This window comes from Lipotes vexillifer, unplaced genomic scaffold, assembly GCF_000442215.2.
Source record: "Lipotes vexillifer unplaced genomic scaffold, Lipotes_vexillifer_v1.1 scaffold474, whole genome shotgun sequence".
Classification (NCBI taxonomy): Eukaryota; Metazoa; Chordata; class Mammalia; order Artiodactyla; family Lipotidae; genus Lipotes; species Lipotes vexillifer.
The window spans coordinates 1,217,908-1,230,216 of NW_006772385.1; the positions used below are offsets into that span (position 1 = coordinate 1,217,908).

A 12,309-nucleotide genomic window follows, 5' to 3' on the forward strand; every position below is an offset into this window, starting at 1 on the left:
AGGGGGTCAGCAGGGTTGCTTCCTGCTGAGAGCCATTAAGGAAAGGTTCTGTTCCAGGCCTTTCTCCTTGGTTTGCAGCCATCTTCTCCCTGTGCCTTCACATTATCTTCCATCTGTAAAGTCATATCCAAATTTCCTCTTCTTATAAGGACACCAGTCACAGTGGATTAGAAGCTACCCTAATTACTTCATTTTAACTTAATTTGTACCTCTATAAAGACCCTATTTCCAAATATGGTTACATTCTGAGGTACTGGGGATTAGGAATGGGGTGGGGGAACAGACACAACTCAGTCCCATTAACGCCATCAAAGCTGCATGCAATTAACTAGGATTGCAGCAATTAACCTCTCGTACTAGAGGCGCTTAAATATCATCCATTTATGAACTATTAAATGTCTTCTATGTCCTAGATGCTAGATTTACAAAAATGAGTATGACAGTCGCTGACTTGAGGGATTCAGTCTATTAGGGGAAACAAGTAAACCTAAAACACAGCAGAAGTGAGTGTCCTTTAATCCCTTTTGAATCAAGGCAAATCAGGGTATAAGCAAATAAAAACAAATGCTATGAGGAAAATGAGGAGGAAAATGAGGAGGAATGTTGAAGAAAGTCCAATGTTAATATTATCTTGCAATCATTTTGCTATCATTCACCTCTCTTTCCTCTCTCTTTCCCCAAAATGATAGCATATAGAAATACACTTTTTAAAGCACAGCTCTATTTTAATTCCTTTAAAGTTTTTTGCATTCTTAAGCGGCAGTTTTCCCTTCCCTAATGTCAGAGACAAAAGAAGAGAGAAATGTTAGGAGAACCAAATTCCAAGTGACTCATGGGTTGGGTTGATGTCTTAGGGTGAGTCACTGCCCTTTCAAAACTTGGAATGAGATGCTCAACCATTAATGACATCTGCCAACAGAAGTTCAGATGTTCAATTAGAAAATGTGCAGACAAAGGGAGGGTACGATGAAAAAATGCAAATAAACAGTTAATGGTGGTAATGTAAAAGAGCCAAAATAATACAGCTATAATAATAAAAGCAACATAATAATTAAATAGAGCCATAATAACAAAAGCAACAAATCTTAACTACACTACAAAATTCTATTTGATTTGTCTCAATCAGAAACTCAGTGGATCTTATTAACACAGTTGTTTTTCTTGGTTTAAAAAATTACAGTAACCAAAGATGAAATAAATAGTTCTGTATGATCATGGTTTTTTGTTTTAATTTATTTATTTTATTTATTTATTTTTGGCTGCATTGGGTCTTTGTTGCTGCACGTGGGCTTGCGGAGAGCAGGGGCTAATCTCTGTTGCGGTGCGCAGGTTTCTCATTGTGGTGGCTTCTCTTGTGGAGCAAGGACTCTAGGCGTGCAGGCTTCAGTAATTGCAGCACATGGGCTCAGTAGTTGTAGCTCATAGGCTGTAGAGAGCAGGTTCAGTAGCTGTGGTGCACGGGCTTAGTTGCTCCACGGCATGTGGGAATCTTCCCGGACCAGGAATCGAACCCATGACCCCTGCATTGGCAGGCAGATTCTTTTTTTTTTTTCCGGTACGCGGGCCTCTCACTGTTGTGGCCTCTCCCGCTGCGGAGCACAGGCTCCGGACGTGCAGGCTCAGCGGCCATGGCTCAAGGGCCCAGCCGCTCCATGGCATGTGGGATCTTCCCGGACCAGGGCACGAACCCGTGTCCCCTGCATCAGCAGGCGGACTCTCAACCACTGCGCCACCAGGGAAGCCCTGGCAGGCGGATTCTTAACCACTGCACCACCAGGGAAGTCCCAGTATGATCATGTTGATTCATACTAACTGGGGTCACTGTCAATTTGTTTTAGCAAAGGCTGAATTATAAAATTATTTTTTAAATAAAGTTTTGTTCTGTTTTTTTGGCTGCCTTGGGTCTTCGTTGCTACGCGCAGGCTTTCTCTAGTTGTGGCAAGCGGGGGCTACTCTTCGTTGTGCTGCTCGGGCTTCTCATTGTGGTGGCTGCTCTTGCTGTGGAGCACAGGCTCTAGACACGCGGGCTTCAGTAGTTGTGGCTTACAGGCTCTAGAGCTCAGGCTCAGTAGTTGTGGTGCATGGTCTTGGTTGCTCCACAGCATGTGGGATCTTCCCGGACCAGGGATCGAACCTGTGTCCCCTGCATTGGCAGGCGGATTCTTAACCACTGTGCCACCAGGGAAATCCTCTAAATAAAGTTTTTAATAATATTATGTCTTATACTAGTATAGCAAAATGTAACTTAGATGTTGCTTTGCAGCTGAATGTGAAACTAAAATTAGTACAGGGGGCTTCCCTGGTGGCGCAGGGGTTGAGAGTCTGCCTGCTAATGCAGGGGACACGGGTTCAAGCCCTGGTCTGGGAAGATCCCACATGCCGCGGAGCAACTGGGCCCGTGAGCCACAACTACTGAGCATGCGCGTCTGGAGCCTGTGCTCCGCAACAAGAGAGGCTGCAACAGTGAGAGGCCCGCGCACCGCGATGAAGAGCGGCCCCCGCTCGCCACAACTAGAGAAAGCTCTCGTGCAGAAATGAAGACCCAACACAGACAAAAATTAATTAATTAATTAAAAAAATAATTAAAAAATAAATAAAATAAAATAAAATAAAATTAGTACAGCAAAAATGTCTATGTTGGTTCCTCTCAAAGTACTTGAAAGTCCTGTGAGGATGTTTAATCCCTAAAGTAGTTTAAGTATTTCTTTTCAGTTATACATTCCTTCCAAAGAAAGGGTTTATAACAGAAAATTAAACATCTGTTTGGACTCTGTCACCAATAACCTATTCCTGACTGATGGAATCCAAATTCAATAAATCACATCATACTACAATAAACTCTGAAGCTTTATAATCTGGTGTCATGAAAAATATCTGCCCTGATTACCATCTCGTGACAAGCTCAGTATGATTTCCATGAAGAAGCTAAACTTTCTGAGGTGCTACCAAAAATTGTATAACATACTTGTAGCTCTCACAGTGAAAAGAACAATTCATACGCTGCCTTTTATTTTTTCTTTCTCCCTTTGGCTGCGCCGCACAACTTGTGGGATCTCTGTTCCCCAAACCAGAGACTGAACCTGCACCCTCGGCAGTGACAGAGTGGAGTCTTAACCTCTGGAATGCCACGGAATTCCCATATCCTGACTTTTCTTGACATCATCTTTCTTGGACTGTACTTCCTTTCCCCTCAACCAATCATTATCATGGATAAAAAGAACATTTCATCTCTAGATAAAATTTTTAAAATTTAAGTATTATACATATGGTAGAGGAGCTTATTGAAAGAAATCCTTTTATAAAACATTTTAAATAGAAAATATAGTTAACATAAATTCCAGCAAACATAACTAAAATTTCTCTTCCACTCCTTTCTATAAGGAGAGGAATCATACCTTATATTCCTTTTACAACCACCCCTTCTCCGAGTGTTTTTTTTAATTAATTTTATAGGAGTATAGTTGCTTTACAATGTTCCCAAGTGTTTTAACACAGCTCAGTACAGAAGAAGAAGCATGGCATAATGAAGAGTCCAAAAAAAAAATGCCCACTTTCCAGCAAGTTACTTAAACTTTCTCAGTTTCGTCCACTGTGAAAAGTAGGTGATAACAACTGTATTACAGGAATGTTCTAGGGATTAAAAATAATACAACTAAAGCACTGGCACACCACAGATGCTCAATGATAGTTCAAATTATCACTAACAAAATATTTTCAATTGGACAATTTGCACTTCATTCAGTTGGACAAAATGGTTTTCAGGATCTGTGGGGAGGGGGTGGAGGGAGGGATAGAACTGGGAGAGAAGCTTCATTAGCTTCTAATGCCCTCCAGTTACTTTCATCCTTATTTATTCTTCACTGATTAGCTTTCTGATTTAGTAGCCTTATCTACTGCCACAGCCTCCAATTATTTCACCACCAATTTATCCCTTAACCCCCTTTACAGTATATATTTGGTTCTCATCATATACTCTCCATGACCTCAAAAATGACAATTCTATTGGTTCTCTCTCGATACTCATTCCTTCTCTTTAACCTTGCCAGAAGCATCTTCCTTTCTGAAACTCTACTGAGAAGACTTCACTGACTTCAATATTCTGCTTCTATCACCCATGTAACCCATTCTTCTGATTTTCCATACTTCTCTAACAACAGTCTATTCGATTTGCACATTTCTACCTTTCATACTTAGTTGATGCATCTCCCCCTACCCATTTCTAAAATACTTCCACCTTCCTCTACATTCCTATATCCAGACCCACTCAAAGTTTCATAATTTCCCAAAACAGTCTCTCCCTCTTCTCAACTACTAAAGTGTGCACTGCTTTGAGGACTATGTGGTCACTCCGTCCACCACAATAATATCTATGGATTAACAAATCAACAGGAACTTTGACATTTAGATCCAAAGAGCATGTTGTGTGCCAGGTCAGACTGGCAGCTTCTTCTGCCCCCCATTAGTGGAGGTGGGGAGTACAGTCTGTGTATGTTGATTAGAACCAATACCCTAACTGAATTAATTAAATGTTACTTACATCTAAAGGGGGAAAAAAAAACAGAGGAGCTCAAAAAGATAGAAACAGAGTTTACAATTGCTTGCCCAACTTAAGCACTTTTAAGGCTTACATTATTCTCTTGAATTTCCAAGCCTGTAAGTTCCTCTACAGAAGAGGAATGTATATCTTCCAATACCTGAAACCTCAAATAATTTTCATTGCACAGTTTAAGAGCTCACATATAATGTTTTCACTAGGTCTAGTGCAAATAACTGAATGAATGCTTATGCATTTATATGAAAAAGCAACTAATGTTCATCCGCTAATCAAAAGACTCTTTGTTCCAGAAAGCACACACCAAACAAATATCATTTAACATTTACTACTAAAAGGCTACCCTGATGCAAGCTTCAACAATGATAAATATTTAAACTAGAATGGAAAAGTACTATTTCCAAGGCTCCTTAATGTGTTGCACTTAATATTCCTTACAAGGTAAAACAGGATTCAGGAATGCAAGTTGATCTTGAACACCTGACAAATTAAAACATGAATTATATAAAGTGCATTAAATAAATATCATCCCATTCCCATTCCAGTATCTTCTGTCATAACCATACTGGGCTGTATTTGTTAAAACAGCAGAAGATACGACTGCAAAACAGAACAAACCAGTAATAATTAAGATAGGGTTACCAAAAACTGAAATTAATTTGGCAAAGAGGAAAACAATAAGACACTCAAATAAAATAATTAAGTTTACTTCTCAGTAAGAGAGAATAAGGAAAGAGTCCTGATTAGGAAAAAATTAGGGTACTGATTAAAAATCATGAATCATGGCATCAGATAGGAATTGAGTTTAAACTCTCTCTACCACTAACTAGCTGTTGCTCTTGAACAAGTATCTTAATCTCTCTGAGTCTCAGTTTCTTTATCTGTAGAATAAGGATAATAATACTTATCTTGCAAAGCTGTGCACAGATAAATGAAATTAATTATGCAAAGTACTTAGAAAGTAGCAGATATTAAAATCTCAACAAGTTGTATTTAATCCAAAAAGACCTAGACATTTTTATAGCTAAACTATTTCAGACCATCAAAGAAGAGATTGCCAGAGCTTATAAAAAGATGGAACACTTCTCTCTCTCTCTCTCTCTATTTTACAAAGCTAGCATATTCAGAAACCAAAACCTCAAAAAGGTAATACAAAAAGAACACTAGAGATCTTACAGAGCAACCAAATGTAGCTTTAAAGAGGTATGCTATTATCAAGTTGCCTTTATTCCAAAGAGACAAAATTGGTGAAATCCACTAGGAAATCTAATATAATTCATCAACCAATAGGTGAAAGAAGAAAAACCATATAATTATCTCAATATACATTATGAGAGTATGTGATCAAATTTAATATATTTTTCCAATTTAACCTCAACTCCAAAAAAGGGGAATAGAAGACTATTTCCTTAACATACTAAAAAAAATTGTCAAAAAGAATACACAACTGTGAAACTGTAAAGGCAGTCATTCAAATGAGAAATGAGCCAAAGATGCTCACTATTCACTACTATAATTTAACAATCTTCTAGACATTTTTTAAAAAGAAAGGGTTAAATACTGGCAAGAAAACAAAATTATCATCATTTACAAAGGCTATAACTGCCTTATTACAAAATCCAATAAAAAACTATTAGAATTAAGAATTTTGTAAAATAACCAGTTAGAAAACAGTATACACAAGTCACCAACTTTTCTATGTTCCACGAGAAAGATGCAATCCTCTTTAAAATACGTTGAAAAAATACTCCACTCACAATAGCAACAAGCTTTAAAATACCAAAAATCAACTTTAAAAATAGGCAGAACCACATGAAAACTACAAAACACTGAGTCATAAAAGATGACTTGAAGAAATGACGAAAATACTGTAAAGATATCACAGCTATCTCTAAAAAATTAGTTTAGAAATTCCAATTGGGTTCTTTCAAGGTCTTAATAAACTGAATTAGAGGCAATCTGAAAAAAATATATGAGAAACGCTGAAAATGTTTTGAAAAAGATAATAGGAATTCACACAACCTTATAGTAAGATACATTAAAAAGTTATTAATAATTAGAACTGTTTGGAGTTACTGGAGCAAAAAATATAGCCCAATGAAGCAGAACAGAAAACCTAGAAAAAAAATCATGAATTGGTATATTAAAAAGATAGCATTTAAAACCTCTGGGGAAAGATAATTATTCAGTAAATAGTATTAAAATAATTGACTTGCCACTTTACCTCAAAATACATTCCAAATAGATTAAAGATGTAAATGTTTCTTAAAACTCTGAAAGTAATATAAGGAAATAGAGGTAATTACTTATATAATTTGGGAATGCAAGAAGGCTTTCCTAAGCAGGCAGATGCCATAAAAGAAAAATTTGATAGATTTAACTACACTAAATGTTAAAAATCTGTTTAAAAAGAAAAAATTCACACCAAAAACAAAATTAGGATGCAAATGACAAACTGGAGAAATTATTTTCATTGTAATTTGACCAACGTCTAGTAGTTTTATATACAAAGAGCTCTCATAACTCAGTTTTTAAAGTCTCCATATCATATCTTTATATCATAATAAGCAAAGTACAGTAATAGATAATTCACAAAAAATACAAATATTTTAAGTAACTAATAACCAATGAAACAAAAAAATTTATAGAAGATACAACTCTTCATATCAAAATGGCAGATTTTTAATATGGAGAGGTTGCTGGCATTCTCAAGCACAATTAACAAAAATGAATATTAATTAAAACTTTCTGGAAGGCAGTCTATTAATATCTATCAAAAATAATTAAAATATACCTTTTGATTTCAGAATTTGTCTTAAGTAAATAAAGATATGGGCAATGATTAATCCATCAAGAAGCTAAGTGCTACATGATTCATTCAAAATTATTGGAAAGAGTTTAAATTTCTTAACAATTGAAATGCTGGTTAAATAAATAATGGTAAATCCATATGCTGGAATATTAGCCACACATTTAAAATGATGTTATGTAATAAAAAAATAATGTTTTATTAACTCGGGTAAGTATTCATTCAATTATGTAAAAGTAAGCTAGAAACAGAACAGCATGAACAACAACAACAGAAAAAGAGTAGTTACAATATGGGGGCGTTTTTTGTTAAAAAAAAAAAAGAGTAAATCCCATTAAAAAGGACCTATAAGGATATTCACCAAAGTATTAATAATGATTATCAATGGGTGAAGGTATTATAAATGTTATTTATCATTTATGCTTCCCTAAATTTTCCAAATTTCCTACAATTATTATGTATTACATTAGTAATTAAGAAAATACAGAATGTTTACAATATTGCTTTGAATATAGTAACAATAGTATCCAAAATCATGTTAACACTGATAGTGCCACTCTTTTAGGCTGCACCAAAACTAGGGATGCCTACCCTCTCTAGGTCTGATCATACTTTTATACTTTAATCACAAAGAAAGAAATTTTCAGAACTCTAGGAAACAATCAGACAAAATTTTTCACCCCACCTTTATTTATGCTCAAGTGCAATGTCAAATAATATTTAGATATTAACCATTTGCTTTCAGCCCCCTGCCAAAGGTAAGAAACAAGAGTGAAGAACAAACCCTGGACCTCAGAACCAGTGGGGCTCAGCTTTTGCCTACATCCAAAACCTGAGCCAGAAATTTTTAAAAAAAGAAAAAGAAGTGGAATGGGGGAGTGGGGTAGTTTGCGGGGGTAGAATTACCTTTCTCAGGATACAAAGTGTGGGCCTTTTTTTTTTTTTAATATTTATTTATTTGGTTGCACCAGGTCTTAGTTGTGGCAGGTGGGCTCCTTAGCTGAGGCTCACCAGCTCCTTAGTTGCAGCACATGGGCTCCTTAGTTGTGGCATGAGAACTCTGAGTTACGGCATGTACGTGGGATCTAGTTCCCTGACCAGGGATCAAACCCGGGCCCCCTGCATTGCGAGTGTGGAGTCTTATCCACTGTGCCACCAGGGAAGTCCCAAAGTGTGGGCCTTTGACAACTTCTAATCACAACTCTTCTCTGTCTCATTTGGGACACAGAAGAAGGATTTTCTTCTCCAATGTATTTAAAAGGCATATATCCAAAGGGCAAGCAAGCAAGATTTCTTCTGAACAAAAATACTTTAAACAGGAGACTTGTAAATGTTAAATGTTCTCTTTCCACAGTGCAGATATGCAGCCTAACTCTGAGAGGGCCAAAAAGATTCTAGTAGTACTTGGCTCTTAACAATAAGCAATAGTCAAACTGTTAATTCCATCTGCTCCCCTCCAAAAAAATGACAAAGCATTACATGGTGGTGCCAGGGGTCTCAGGCTGCATTTAAGGGGTTTTTCTGAGGGGCATTCATTTTCATAATATTAAGATGCTAATTGTTTTTGAGTACTTCAGAGAACTAATCTTGATATTACGTGATGACAACTTTGATGCTGATAACAACAACAAAAAATACTATCTTTAATATCATATTCTTTGTTAGAGATGTTGCTTCCAGAATTGTCTTCCTTTCTTACCGGTCAAAGCTCTAAATTCCATCTACTTCTATCTCCTCAGGGACTTAGTTCCAATAGATATCTTTCCTAATCTCTTCTCACTTTCCTTATGCATATAAAAAATCAAGCATAATATCTCTTCAACCTATATCCCTCTGCAGCAGTTTCAACTATGGCTATAGAATTACCTAGGGAGCTTTAAAATATCTATGCTACTAATCTATAGTAACAAAAAGTGTTATCAGTGGTTTCAGGGGATGAGAGAGAGAGATTACAAAGGGGCACTAGGAAACTTTTGGAGGTGACTTTGATTGTAGTGATGGTTTAATGAGTATAAACACATGTTAAACACTGAACTGCACACTTTAACTATGTGTAGTTTATTATTTGCCAATTATACTTCAATAAAGCTATTGAAATAAATACGGATGTCTGGGTCCTGTCCCACTCCCCAAATTGGTACAAGAGTTCCCCCTTGAAATCGGGATTCTTAAAAGCTCCCCCAGAAGATTGTAAATGTGTAGGTAAGATTGAGAACCACTGCTCTATAGCTGTCATTCTCTCCCTTCCTCAGCTTTTTAAAATGCCTCAGGCAAGCATGTCTACTTTATCATCCATTCTTTCTCAATCTTCTGAAGACTAGTTTCTGAACCACCACTCAGCTAAATCAGCTAAAATTGTCAAAGTCATCTATGGACTCCTGACAAATTTACTGTTCCCTTAAGTCTCTTCTTATTTGACACCTCTTTAAAGAATTTGAAATTGTTGACCCATTCCTTCTCTATTTGAAAATTTCTCCTCCCTTGGCATCCCTCTTGACGTTCTTCCTACCTTTCTAACTACTACTCTTCTCTCTTTCACACTATGCTTCCACCTATCTGCTTTTTATTTGTCTGTTCACTGACTGCTGCTTTCATTATGCTAAAGACTCCCAATCTGAGTCATTCCAACATACCCAAGTCAACGCAGCTCCAATTCAACTTCCACTCTTCCCTCTATTCCTGATTTCCTTTACAAGTTTCACATCCTAGATCCAAACATCTATCTACAGCTTCATCTGAACATTCCACAGCTTTCTCAAATTCAAAAATATCCAAAATAGAATTTATCATCTTCCCTCCATCTATGTGTTCCTCATTTCCAATCAATGGAACCAAATCAAATCCTCAGTCTTCATTCCTCCTCCTTTCTTTCCCGAGGTGACAGCATCTATCAGATTCTACCTCACTCTGCCAGAGTGAGGATCCAAAACACAGACCCGTTAAGTGGTTTCTTACCCATCACTTTCAACGCAACACCCTTAGCCAAGGATACAAGGCCCTGGTCTGGCCCTCTACCACTCTCGCTGTTCTCATCTTCCACCATTTCCCCATCTCACCCCTGCATTCAAGTCACATCAACGTTGCTGACTTCAAAATTGTCACTGACAATGACTTCTCTAAACTACGAGGGTTTCTCATGCCTCCTTGCTTTCTCACTGACTATATTTATATTCTCTTCTTGGAAAGTTATTCACTTACATCCTGCACTTGGCAAAATTATGTCATACTTTAAAACTCTACTGTGTGCCCCCGACTTTATATACATCCAAGCTGAGTTAGCCATTTCCTACTCTGTTCCCTTACTATACTAGGCGTATCTCTATTCACACTTATCAGAGGGTATTATAATTGTTACTTTACTTATCTGTCTTGTATATTACACAGTAAATTCCTTGATGACAAGAGTTATGATATTCATTTCTGTATCCCTAGCACCTATTCAGCCTGGGATAGTGCAAATTTTATGTTTGACATAATTTCCATTATTTACAAAATGTAAACTTGATACCCCCCAAAATGGTCTTGATACTAACATTTTTTAAAGATTTCTTAATATTCATTATAAAATAAATATCAGGCAACAGGATCCTGGGTAAAATAGTTGACTACAAGATATATTTAAACTCTGACTGTCAAAACAACACCACTCTAAAAATGCAACCAAGAGCAGATTTCATAAAATAGGAATACAACAAAGAAAGGAAGCATAGCAGGGATAACACACTGACCTAGCCAATGCCTCTTCTGGCTATCCATATCCTGTTAATGCTGATAACTAAGAGGGTTTATAATCCCTCTATGGTTATAACTATAGTAAATCAAAAAAGGATAAATACACCAAATCCAGAGTTTATTTTCTAAAACAGATGATGATTTTCTCCCTTGCCACTTTGTTGAAATGAATTATTAGAATAACTGACTGACTTTGAAGCTACTAATGGCCAACGAAGCATATCCTACAGATTTTTTCTTTCTTTCTTGCCTGCACTTCAAAAATATGGTGCTTTGGACTTAAAATGTATTAACCTAAAGAAAAAAATGCTTAGAAATTGGGGGCCGGGGGCGAGGCGGTGATCTATGGATGTTAGGAGAATATTCTTATGGAAAACAAGCCTCCCAGGACTACCACATTGACTCAAGGTTAGACCAATATTTATGACTTTATGCAGATAAGATTTTAAAAGCTGAAAATTTCAAACTGTAAAATGATACACCAACCAAAGAGGTGTCATACCTGCCCCCCAAACTACTGGGTGACCCAAAGGACAAATAATTTGCCAAAGGACAGCCTGGCCCGACTAGCGGTAGTACGTCTCTGAGATAAGTAGAAGCTGCCGGCGGAATAAACTCCCCCTACTTGAAGAGCCGAGCGGCTGCCAGGCGTGTGATAGTGTATTTATCAGAAAACCGATTCTGCAGAGTACGAAAGCACCAGGGCAAAATTAAAATTTATCAGGACTGTCTAAACTCTGAGGGTACAACGCACACATGTGCACACCGAAGGGCGGATACCCAGTTTTGCCAAAGCGTGCAAACTTCGACGGGTCTTTCAATGCAACAATTTTCAGACAAAACCCTGACGATTCTCGAGTATGTTAGAATCATCCTAAGGAGAGGGCTAACTCTTAGTAAGAAGAGGGCAAGGGCTGAAGAAGAGATCTCCGGTGTAAATAACCAAGGAAGGAATCGTGGCTGCTTTGTGAATCTGTCCGACCGGGGGGAGGGGGGAACCGAGGCGAATGCAGCTTTCAAAGACGAGGGGGGTGACAGTGACCGTTTTGGCCATTAGACTGAACGGATAGCGGCAGCCTCGCTGAAGTGGCAAGCCGGAGTAGGAGGGGTGGGAGGGGTAGGAGAGGTCAGGCCGGAGCATCAGCCGCGGCGGGGGTGGCGGGGTCCCACCCCAGGCCAACCCCGCCGAGGGGCGGCGGGGCGGGGCGGGGGGGCC

The 12,309-nt window shown here is 37.8% G+C and overlaps 1 protein-coding gene across 1 annotated transcript in view; it reads right to left on the minus strand.

Moving 5' to 3' along the window:
* Nucleotides 1-12,309, minus strand: part of HYCC1 (hyccin PI4KA lipid kinase complex subunit 1) — an 84,166-nt gene that overhangs the window by 71,257 nt on the left and 600 nt on the right. The window lies entirely within an intron of this gene.